Genomic DNA, 10,487 nt, shown 5'->3' with positions numbered 1-10,487 from the left:
CTATCGAGTATCACCAGGTCGTTGTAAGGTACCAACTTATTGCTAGTTTCAATTGCTTGAGCAAGTTGTATCTCATCATTTCATTTACATGAACCAACAATAATATTGATAATAGAAGTCAAACTTGAAAAAAATTGATGGACAAGTTTTACTTATCTACAGTCAGCAACAAGAGCTTATTGTAACCTATAAGCTAGGTAATGTATATAATAAGCAAAAGGACAATCTTTAAGAAACAAATATTGAAGTCCATTCTACTCACCTCGTATATTGCTTGCACCATCATATCATTGACCTCGAATATGCTCTACAAGAATATCATAACAAGATAGAACATTGCACACCTTTTGTTTTAGAATCAATGTTGTGGTATTTTTCACATGCATAACATGGAAAAAAATGCTCCCAAATGAAACCATCTTTGTCAACAAACCATAAGATAATTGTTATTTGTTCTTGTTTTGCTTCATATCCAGCTTCATCAATAATGATACAAAAATTTGAATCCTCAATCTCATCATGAATCACCCTTCGTACATTGCTAGTAAAGATATTTAAAATTTCTTTTTGAATTTTATGTGAAGTATATTTAGCATTTTGACGGGGAGCATTTTCTAGAACAAACCCACTAACTTTATCATCATGACTTCTCGAAAACTTTAGGAGTTCAATAAAATTACCTTAATTTTTTGAACCATAGCTTTCATCATGGCCTTTAAAGGCACTTGCTTGGAAAGCTAGCCATCAATCAGTTCTAATTGTAGCTTTAAGGCATAAACGATTATTCTTAACTTCTTGTGATGCTCGCTTATTTACCAAATTATGAATATCTTGTAATTGATTCATTAAATCTTTATAACATTTAACTACAATTTTATGTGGCGAGTTCTCCTTCCCAACATGACTCGATAAAGGACAATAAATCCCATCATTTACTTTCCTCCAATTAACAAAGTCTTTGGATATAAAAGTATTTGATCCTGGCCTACCTATTGTCTTACCAAAAAGGTAGTAAGGTAGATAGAATATAGCTTTCACTGTATTTAAGTACTCTAGCCAACTCGATAATACTTTAAACCAAAAGGCTTGAAATTGACGATGGTGATTCTCATCTTTTGAAAAAGTATAATCTGAATGTATAGGTTGGAATGGACCACTTTTGAGATAAGCACAATGAATTTATATATTTAGGTTAACATGAATATCTCATATCATTGGATGTAATCCTGGATCACATTCCAAATAATTAAAATTTATTTCTTCAAGTTGAATTCTTCGACTTTTAAAAGGGCGTTCATTGAGTTCCTCAAATTTAGAAGTTATTTCATCAAGATTTTCATAAGAAGTTGTCGTGTTTGAAGTAGTAGCTACAACAAATACATTATTGTCTGGGAGAGTGACATTTGATTTCTTAAAAAAAGTCTAAAGTTCTTTATTGTTGTACCTTTACTCTTAAAACTTAATTCAAGAAAGAGTAAACCTAAAAAAATATCTTCATTATTAGTTCAAAAAGTAATCTTATAGATAAGTAGATTTAATCAAAATAAAACAATAAAACAATTTACTTATTTTGAAAATAAACCTAAAAGAATTAATATTGTATTATCCAAGGTCTAAAAAACCTTTCACTAACTAAGAAAATAACATGAAATTTACCATGAAAGAAAGAAATTAATATAGTTTAGAGAACTCTAACCCTTAAATATATAGCATAGTATGCATATTGTATTGAAAATTTCCCATGATAAAAAAATCATGAGATTTACTAAATTAGTTCTTATCCAACAAGGATTAACATTTTGCTTTCGGCTCTCTTGAGTGTCTATACACACAAAAATATGTTCTTAATTTTCTATCATGTCATACAGCTTATGACCATGACAATACAAGCACAAAGGGTTGCAAAGTCTACCATGGATAGTGTCTGTACACTATAAAAAAGTGTGAGGCTTTATGTCTTCAATCTATATAGTCAGGAAGTTGTTCAATGCAATCAGATAATCACCATATAATAATTTGTTAGAATTTGTTACATGATTAAGGTTTGGACAGGATATTGATACCTACATTTTATAAAAAAAGATGGTCAAAAGGGGCCAAATAAATGAGTGAATAGGGGCATTAAATTGAATCAAGAAAAATATGCTTATATAATACTAAATCATAATGGTGAAAACACCATTCCAATATTATCAAAGAAAATATTATTTATTTGTTGGTGTTTATTATTATGAAATAAAATTGAACTTGTCAATAGCTTCACATCCCATTTATAAACTAGCTTTTAAATAGTGCAAATTTATGATGAAAGTCCAAAATCTAATTAGGATTAGAATATAAGGGAATCACATATAACAACTATTTCTATGAAAATCAAAATTAAACCAAACATTAAGCATTTAAATCCTTGAGAAAATCAGAAAATAAATAAAACACATAAAGGAAAGCCACTTACAAAGAGTGATTATGGAGTAAAGCTTGAGTTCTAATTTTGTAGAAGAAACCCAGGAAAAAAACAAAAGATCAGAGATGAAGAAAACCTAGAAACAAATGAGGCAGATTAAAGACCAAATACATTTGTGTTTATGGAGAATTGAGAATGAAAATAATTGTTTTTAATGTTAGTGGTGTTTATCTTTTGCTGTTTTAAATTATTTTAATGCTTGTGGTCTTCTTCTTCTTTTTGTAGTATTTAATTGTTTAAATGGGATACTCTAGTAACACAATTATTATTGTCAAACAACTAGAGAAGATACAACTTGAGTGTTAAAAAATAAACTATTTCTCCATACCTCTTCATATACACACTCTAAAGATGAGACTTGTTTTGTAAGAAAACTCGAGGACTCTCAGTTAAGCCTAGTCACCCCATAACCTAAAATGCAACCATAAAAAGCTCAATTCATAACTAGAGCTTCTCACAACTTCATCACTTTAAAATGATGAATATTTCAAAATAAATATTTTTAAATTCTAAACTCTTATTTAAAGAAAAAAGTTATAATGTATTTACTTGGATATAATGGATGATGTCTTATGTTGGATTGTATAAATTTCAAACTCATAATATAATCAGTGATTTTTTAAACTTTGTTCACATTTTCTAAAGCTTCAAGCCATTTCGCTTCTACTAAAGCAGTTGTCCATACTATGCAAAAGGTTCATACCTGCTTTGAGCATCAAATTGATTAATATTGTTGATTCGATGTTTAACAACAACAAAAAAGCATCAAAGGTCGATCGATATTTTTTTGTGGTCAAACTTCATGTGCAAATAGTTCATAGAAAGCTAATATGTATACTTTGTTTTCACATCCATTATTGTAATTGTATAGTTCTAACACCTATACAAAAAAACACCTTGTTTACAAAACATAGTTCTTATATTCTAGAGCAAACCTAAAAATAGTTGGATCAATTTAGGCATAGCAACAAAATTTCTTGTTAAGTTTTTATTTTTCTTCAAAGATGTTTAAATCGCTAAAAAAAATTGCTTTAAGGAGCTATTATTCCTATAACGAATCAATAATGCTAGTGCCCACAACTAAGGTTGTCAAAAACGCATTTTTGACATGGCATGGAAAATATAAAATAAACTCGGATCGTAAAATCGTAAGGAATTTTTTTTCATACATAGTTCAAGCACCTTAAAATACATGCTTTAAATAAAAATTTATACGTAGTTCAAGCATCTTAATCAATCCAAACATAATATGATTCTATTTAATTTTTTGTTAAAAAAGAAGTACCATAATACATGTGTTATACATAATAATTCATATAATCCATGCATGAAATATTGAAATATTGAATCACTGATCATGTATTAGTGTCAGGATATGAATCAAGTTTTATTTATTTATTCAATTTGCAAGAAGATTTAATAAACTTGAAATAATATTATGATAGATAGTTCTTGATCAAATATCTTCAGACGATTTTTAAATTCCAGATCATTAGAAAAGGCAACCTCTGGAAACACTTCAAGCAATTTTTTCCAATAAATAAACCAGCAACATAATAATAAGGTGCATTTTGACAACCTTGGGTGGCTCCTCCTAATTCTCTTGGCAATTCTGTTTTTTCTTTCTCTGTTTTCCTCCTCATTTCTCATGGAATATGTCAAGAAAATATTAACTGACTAACCAAATAGATCTTTCTCTGTTTTCCTCCCTATTTATCCGATTCAAATAACAGTTTACAGTTCATCAGTGCTAATCAAGAGAATTAATGGAGTAATTATTTCTCTGATTCAATAATAATTGACATCTCAATTATTTTTTATTCTCTCCAGTCTCTACCATTAACAAAATATTATGAACAATTGAACATATTCCCTTTACTGAATTTGCCATCAATAAAACAAACGAGACTCTAAGAGCATAAAATAGGTAGAGAGCATAAATTTTTGAATAAAAATTCATTACCATATCTGCAAATCACTTCAAATTTTCTACTGCATATTCATTACCCAATCACTTCAAAATCATCATACTAAATTACTAATTATTCCATCAAGCAAAACATTATAAAGGGAATAATTTTTTTTCAAATCATGGGCAATTAGGACCAGGAAAATACAGGGGATTGGGGAATATCACATTATAAATAGAACTTCTTATGGTGAAGAGTGAAGAGGAAGCCGGCAAGTCGAAGACTGAACTTTGAAGTCTGAAGAGAAAACTCTTGATGCTAGGGAAAAAAAGAAGATCGATGCCGCTGTTGATAAAAAGTGAAGACTGAAGAGGATGCCATTGATGATGGAAATAAAAAGAGAGAGGCAGAGAGCTGTTGATGAAGAGTCAAAGAATGAACTCTGAAGTCTGAAGAGAAAACAGTTGGTCTGGAGGAAAAAACGAGATCGCTGCCATGGATGAGATCGCCTGCAGCTGTTGAAGAGAGGAAGCCGTGAGTCGTCAATCTCAAATATTTTCTCTTCAGAGATAATGAATTTAGGGTAAACCATGGATGAGTGACAATTGGCATGACGCTATTAGTCTGGAGAAAACATATATTGCACTATTGCAATGCAGTATATGTTTTTTGTTGAAATTGTAAAATCGGTACCAAAATCGCGATTTTTTGCGATTTCATCCAATTTTACCGATTTCACTCAATTTTAACCCGATTTTATCAATTTTCGAGTTTTTAAGGTGATTCTGCACGTTAAACATATATTGACTCGTAAAATTATTTTTGAATCGTGATTTTAACAACCTTGCCCACAACCAAAAAAACTAAAGCAAAGAGTAGAAGATGATAGTCATTAAAAAAAATATAGTATGTCATGTCACAACCCGAACCCCAAGCCCTTGAATGGCAATACAGGAGCGGCGTCGTGGAGACACCCCACTTGCGCTAAACCTCTGAACATATATTTTATAAAACAATACTTGTAACATTTTATAATCTTTCACAATAACTTATTATTTAAAACAATAAAATCAAATGATACTTCAAAACTCCTTATTATCAAATATAACAAAAACAAATAATCTATAATACTTATTACATTATCAAAATCTAAACTTAAATAAAATAGTGTAATAATGGAGTATCTGAGACATCGAATAAAAAAACTAAAAGGAAAGTCTTGCAGAAGCAAACAAGGCATACCAACAAACAAAATAACAGGAACTCTTAATCAAAATCGACTTGCTAATGAAAGCTAAGAATCTAAAATAATATTAAAATAGAGGGGTGAGTTCAACTGACTCATTGAGGGAATAATAATTAATACACATCTTAAATATTAATAATTTGCAAGTCGTACATATCTTAATATAAATATGCATACTAAGTATATTAATACAAGGTAATGAAATACATATTAGAGATCAGATGACAACCGAAGGTGACCACTATGGGAGGATCAGTCGCCACATGTTGGTGTCTCTCTCACCAGCTACGTATATAAATACTATGTGCACAAAGACTAACCACGCTCTGTTAGTATGAAATTTCTGACAAGCATACTGATATCAGGACATAATAAGTGCTCGCATGATATCTAAGCAATTGAATGTCATATCAAATATAATTTGATTCAAAAGAATGCGAGAATGAAATAAAAAATGGATGAGTACTTAAAAAAATAAAGTGTGTGTGTGTGTGTTTTTATATATATTCAAGAAATAATCAATCGTACTCTTCATATAATCAACATACATAAAGTATTTATATTATATGTATATTAAAAATTATCTCACTCACTTGAACAACAAAACAAAAGTAAAAGACAAATAAATGCAGAACCAGAGACTATTGAAGATCGTCAGGAGGAACGTTAGTAGAATCTATAATGGATACGGAAAACACTAAAAAATGACTCGAAACAAAATAACATAAAAGATTAAAACTCTAAACTTAGAGAGCAAAACATAATTATAAAGTCAAACTAATTCATTCAATCGATCCCGAATATACTCCAAACTGATCGAAACTAACAATTACCCTTATTGCTTGGAAAAATGTCAACCAAATTACCCGACAGTATTAAGTCAACTAGTCAGCCAATTTTGACCAACCAATCAACCAGTTGAGTAGGATTTCTATCATCATGATTTGTCAGTCTTCAGAACTGCATATTCCCTAACAATCAATCTATTCTTTTAAAACTCATAATTTCAATCCTTAATCAGTTTGTTATACGCTAAAATTAACACCTTAAACTTCAATTAAAACTCTTAAATCATTCTATTATCAAATCAAGATAAAAACCCTAAACGTTTCCTTTATCCTTCAACAATCAATCTCCCAATTAAAAAGTAACAGTAAATGGAGATGTTTACTTGTTTCTTCAACTTTTTTTGAACAAAAAACTTAAGGTAAAACTGAAATCCTTGGTGTTTTTTGGAGGAAGTCATGATAGAAAGAAAGAAATGAGGAAAAAAGAGAAAAACAAATTTTCTAGCAACCTTTTCTTTAAATACCTAGGTTAGTTGGGTTGGGACTGAGCTGAAACTTGGGCTTTGGTTTGTTAAGTCAAAATATAGGCCTTACATGTAAGATGGAAATCAAAACTAATATCCCTAGGGATAAATGACAAAGACATTTCTACTTGTCAAGATTATAGATGTAAAGTAGCTAAAAGAACATGGAAAGTAAGAAAAAAATATCTAAAAATGGTCTAGATAGTATACAATTCTAAGAAAACATCACATTCTTTTTTTTTCCCTTCTTGAAGTTATGGAGCTGCTCTCTTTTTAAAAGACAACAAAACTATCCCACAATTGTCTTAAATTTTTGTGTTGATTATGAACTTAAAATGGCTATGTAGAAGATAACAATAAACCAAAGCTAATATAAAACCTCAATAACAGACATGATGTCAAACTAGTAGGAGACAGTCTAGACTAAAATTTTTTTTAGCTCAGTTCAAAGCTTGGAAATATAAAAGGAAAAAAAAAGCGAAAACTTATCCTAACATATAACACTTTAATCATAAATATACAAATCCTCATCACACAAAATCCAATCATCAAATTAGAGGAAATCATCTGCTTTAAAACACCTAAGACACTTTGTCATAAACAACCCAAGAGGATGATGCACGTAAAAACAAAATAGTCTCTCAATTCCATATCTAGCTAATAAATTCAACATTAACCCAAGAACATAGGCCTAAATTGATTTTATACCACTTGCACAAACCATATCTAACATTGTTAATGGTAATGGATATGGAATCCTTATTCTCTTAAGTGATCTAACAGGTCTTATACCCTCCATTTCTTTGGAATATGTTGTTCTAATGTCGTGTACTTTTAAGAATATATTAGTTCTTTAATGCACACTTTTCTATTGTCATTCATAGTAATTCCAAATTTAAAACACATGAACGATTAACATATTTCAACAATTCAATATTTAGATAAACCTTAAAATGTGGAATATGTTTTGATAATGTGGTTGTGTTGTTTGTTAAAGTATGATATACATTTTTCTATTGGAAAATCATGTTGCAAAGACAACTTTAAATTGACTACAGATGATGAAATGAGTACATGATAGAGAGGTCAATAGGAACTGGAGATACAATTAGTGCCATAAGCAAAAGAAAGCTACTAGTAATAGTCTCATCTTTACATACATATCAGTATCTTGTTCAAACTACTTATAGAGTGGTGCAAAAGTTTAGCTTAATACACACAAATATACATTATGAGAGTATGCTTATAATAAGGTACACTGTTAATGCCATAAGTAAAAGGAAGTTGTCATTTCTATGAAAAATAAGGATTTTAAATAATGTTGTTATTTTTGTTTGTCTAAATTATGGTTCTTGAGAAAAAAAAGTAAAAGTTAGTAATTTTGTTTTTAATCACATTATTAAGCTAGAGGGAAAATGGTTAAAAGAGAAATAAGACAACGAGAACTATTATAAAACACAGAAACACAATAATGATCTTTATATAGACAAACACAATACGTTATGAGCTTTACGTGTTTTTGTTTCTTTCGAAAGGCTAGCACAATGTTGTAAGTTTGAAAATCCAACACAAATGAGATAGGATGGTGTAAAAAAAGGTTGAACATCATTTGAGTGGTTAGAAATCAAATCTTTAGGAATGATGATGTAGACATTTTTGTTTCTTCTTTACAAACATTACTTCTTCAATGTTTGGTGGTGAAATATCATAAGCAAGATCTCCAACAAACATGATGTGATATCTTCAAATAATGTGTAAAAACTTGTGACACTTAAGAAAAATTATATGTCAATCAACAACCACTTATCCCTTTTATAACATAGCAAAGAAGTGTGTTAAATAAGGTGACATTAGTGAATAATAATCAACCAATAAAATGGAGAGAAATACATAATAAAAGAGGGCATAAACCCATGAACTAACTATAAACATCAAATATAAAAATGAAAATTCCATCAAAACCAATATGCATTGTGCGAATGGACATGGAAAAATTGAAAAACAACATAAATTAAAAAGAATCAACTGCCATACCAAATCTTGACTGGAACAGAAAAGATTTAAGGATATAAAAATACAAGGAATTACACAGGAAAAGAAGGTCAATTAGTTGTCATCACCATTAATTTCATATTTAATAACATATTTCACGAAACCTATCATACAATTTTATATTATAAGGTTAGAGTGCATGACTAATTATATAATTGAAAAACAACATGAATTAAAAAGAATCAACTGCCAGACCAAATCTTGATTGGAACAAAAAAGATTTAAGGATATAAAAATGCAAGGAATTACACGGGAAAATAAGGTCAATTAGTTGTCATCACCATTAATTTAATATTTTATAATATATTTTCACAAAACCTATCATATAGTTTTTATATTATAAGCTGAGAATGTATGACCAAATATATAAATCGAGAAAACAAAAGCCATTTATTGAAAATTATTATTCATCAAAAATAGAAAAGGAACCTTGTAGATTTGTGAATCATGGTCATTTAAATGGTGTTGTTCTTGATGCGGGCAAAGGCTTCCTTCTCGCGTTGGCGAATTGAAAGAAGAGGATTAGAATGAAGTTTTATTTAAGCATCATTAGAAGAGTGAGGCTTGTCCTCAAATAACGCTCTAAGGATAGATACTGATAGGCAAAAAAAGGATGGTGCATTGTTGTTATTAATGGATTCTTCAAGAGCTTTAAATGCAGCTCCAACTCCCTTTCCACTCTAATTGTCACTGGTCTTACCAATTGCTAATCCTGAATCATAAATAAATTCCAACCTTTCCTACTTCTTATCACAATTGAATCATTTATATTCATAAGTAATCAATTAAGAAATAAAACATTAAACCTTAATCTTATTAACTCTAGTAATTTGAATTTGAAAAAAAGAAAAAGACAAGCTTGCTGACACAAATAAATAATCAAGACAACAAGGATCAAAGAGAACCAATTGCCTATACCAAATCTTGATTGGAATAGATAAAATTTAAATACAATTACCATATAGAAGTAATAATTAAAATAAAAAGAAAAAAAAACAATGTATAAATTTGCAATTAAATTTAAAAGTGTGTGTTAGACAAAAACACAAAGAGAAGAGAGTGTGATTAAAATTGCAACTGCTTGGTTTTTGAACATCATGGCTAGCTTTAAAAACTATTGGAACTCTAAGTAATTTTGATGATGAAGGTATGTAGAGCAATGGGACAACATTGCGAGTATTTATCTATATATTTGCAAACATTTTTTTTAGAACCCTTTAAATCATCAAAATAGTAAAACAATAACAAATGACCCACTTTCTAATTCACTTTTCAAACCCTAATAGTTAATTAAGTGTGTAGAAAATAGTAACAAGAAGAGAAAATTTAGGATACTCTCTTTTAATCCATCTTCCACTGGTACCAATCATGGCAAAAGCTAAATTAAGATGGTTTTAGGTGGCAAAAAAAAAACAAAACTCATATCTGAAAAAAAATTTTAATTGTAAAATTCATTCATTAAATAAAGGAAAAAAAAAACTCAAAAAGCCTTAAGTTTCAATC

The sequence above is a fragment of the Populus nigra genome, chromosome 6, assembly GCF_951802175.1.
Source record: "Populus nigra chromosome 6, ddPopNigr1.1, whole genome shotgun sequence".
In the NCBI taxonomy this organism is placed as follows: domain Eukaryota; kingdom Viridiplantae; phylum Streptophyta; class Magnoliopsida; order Malpighiales; family Salicaceae; genus Populus; species Populus nigra.
This window is presented reverse-complemented; position numbering follows the sequence as displayed.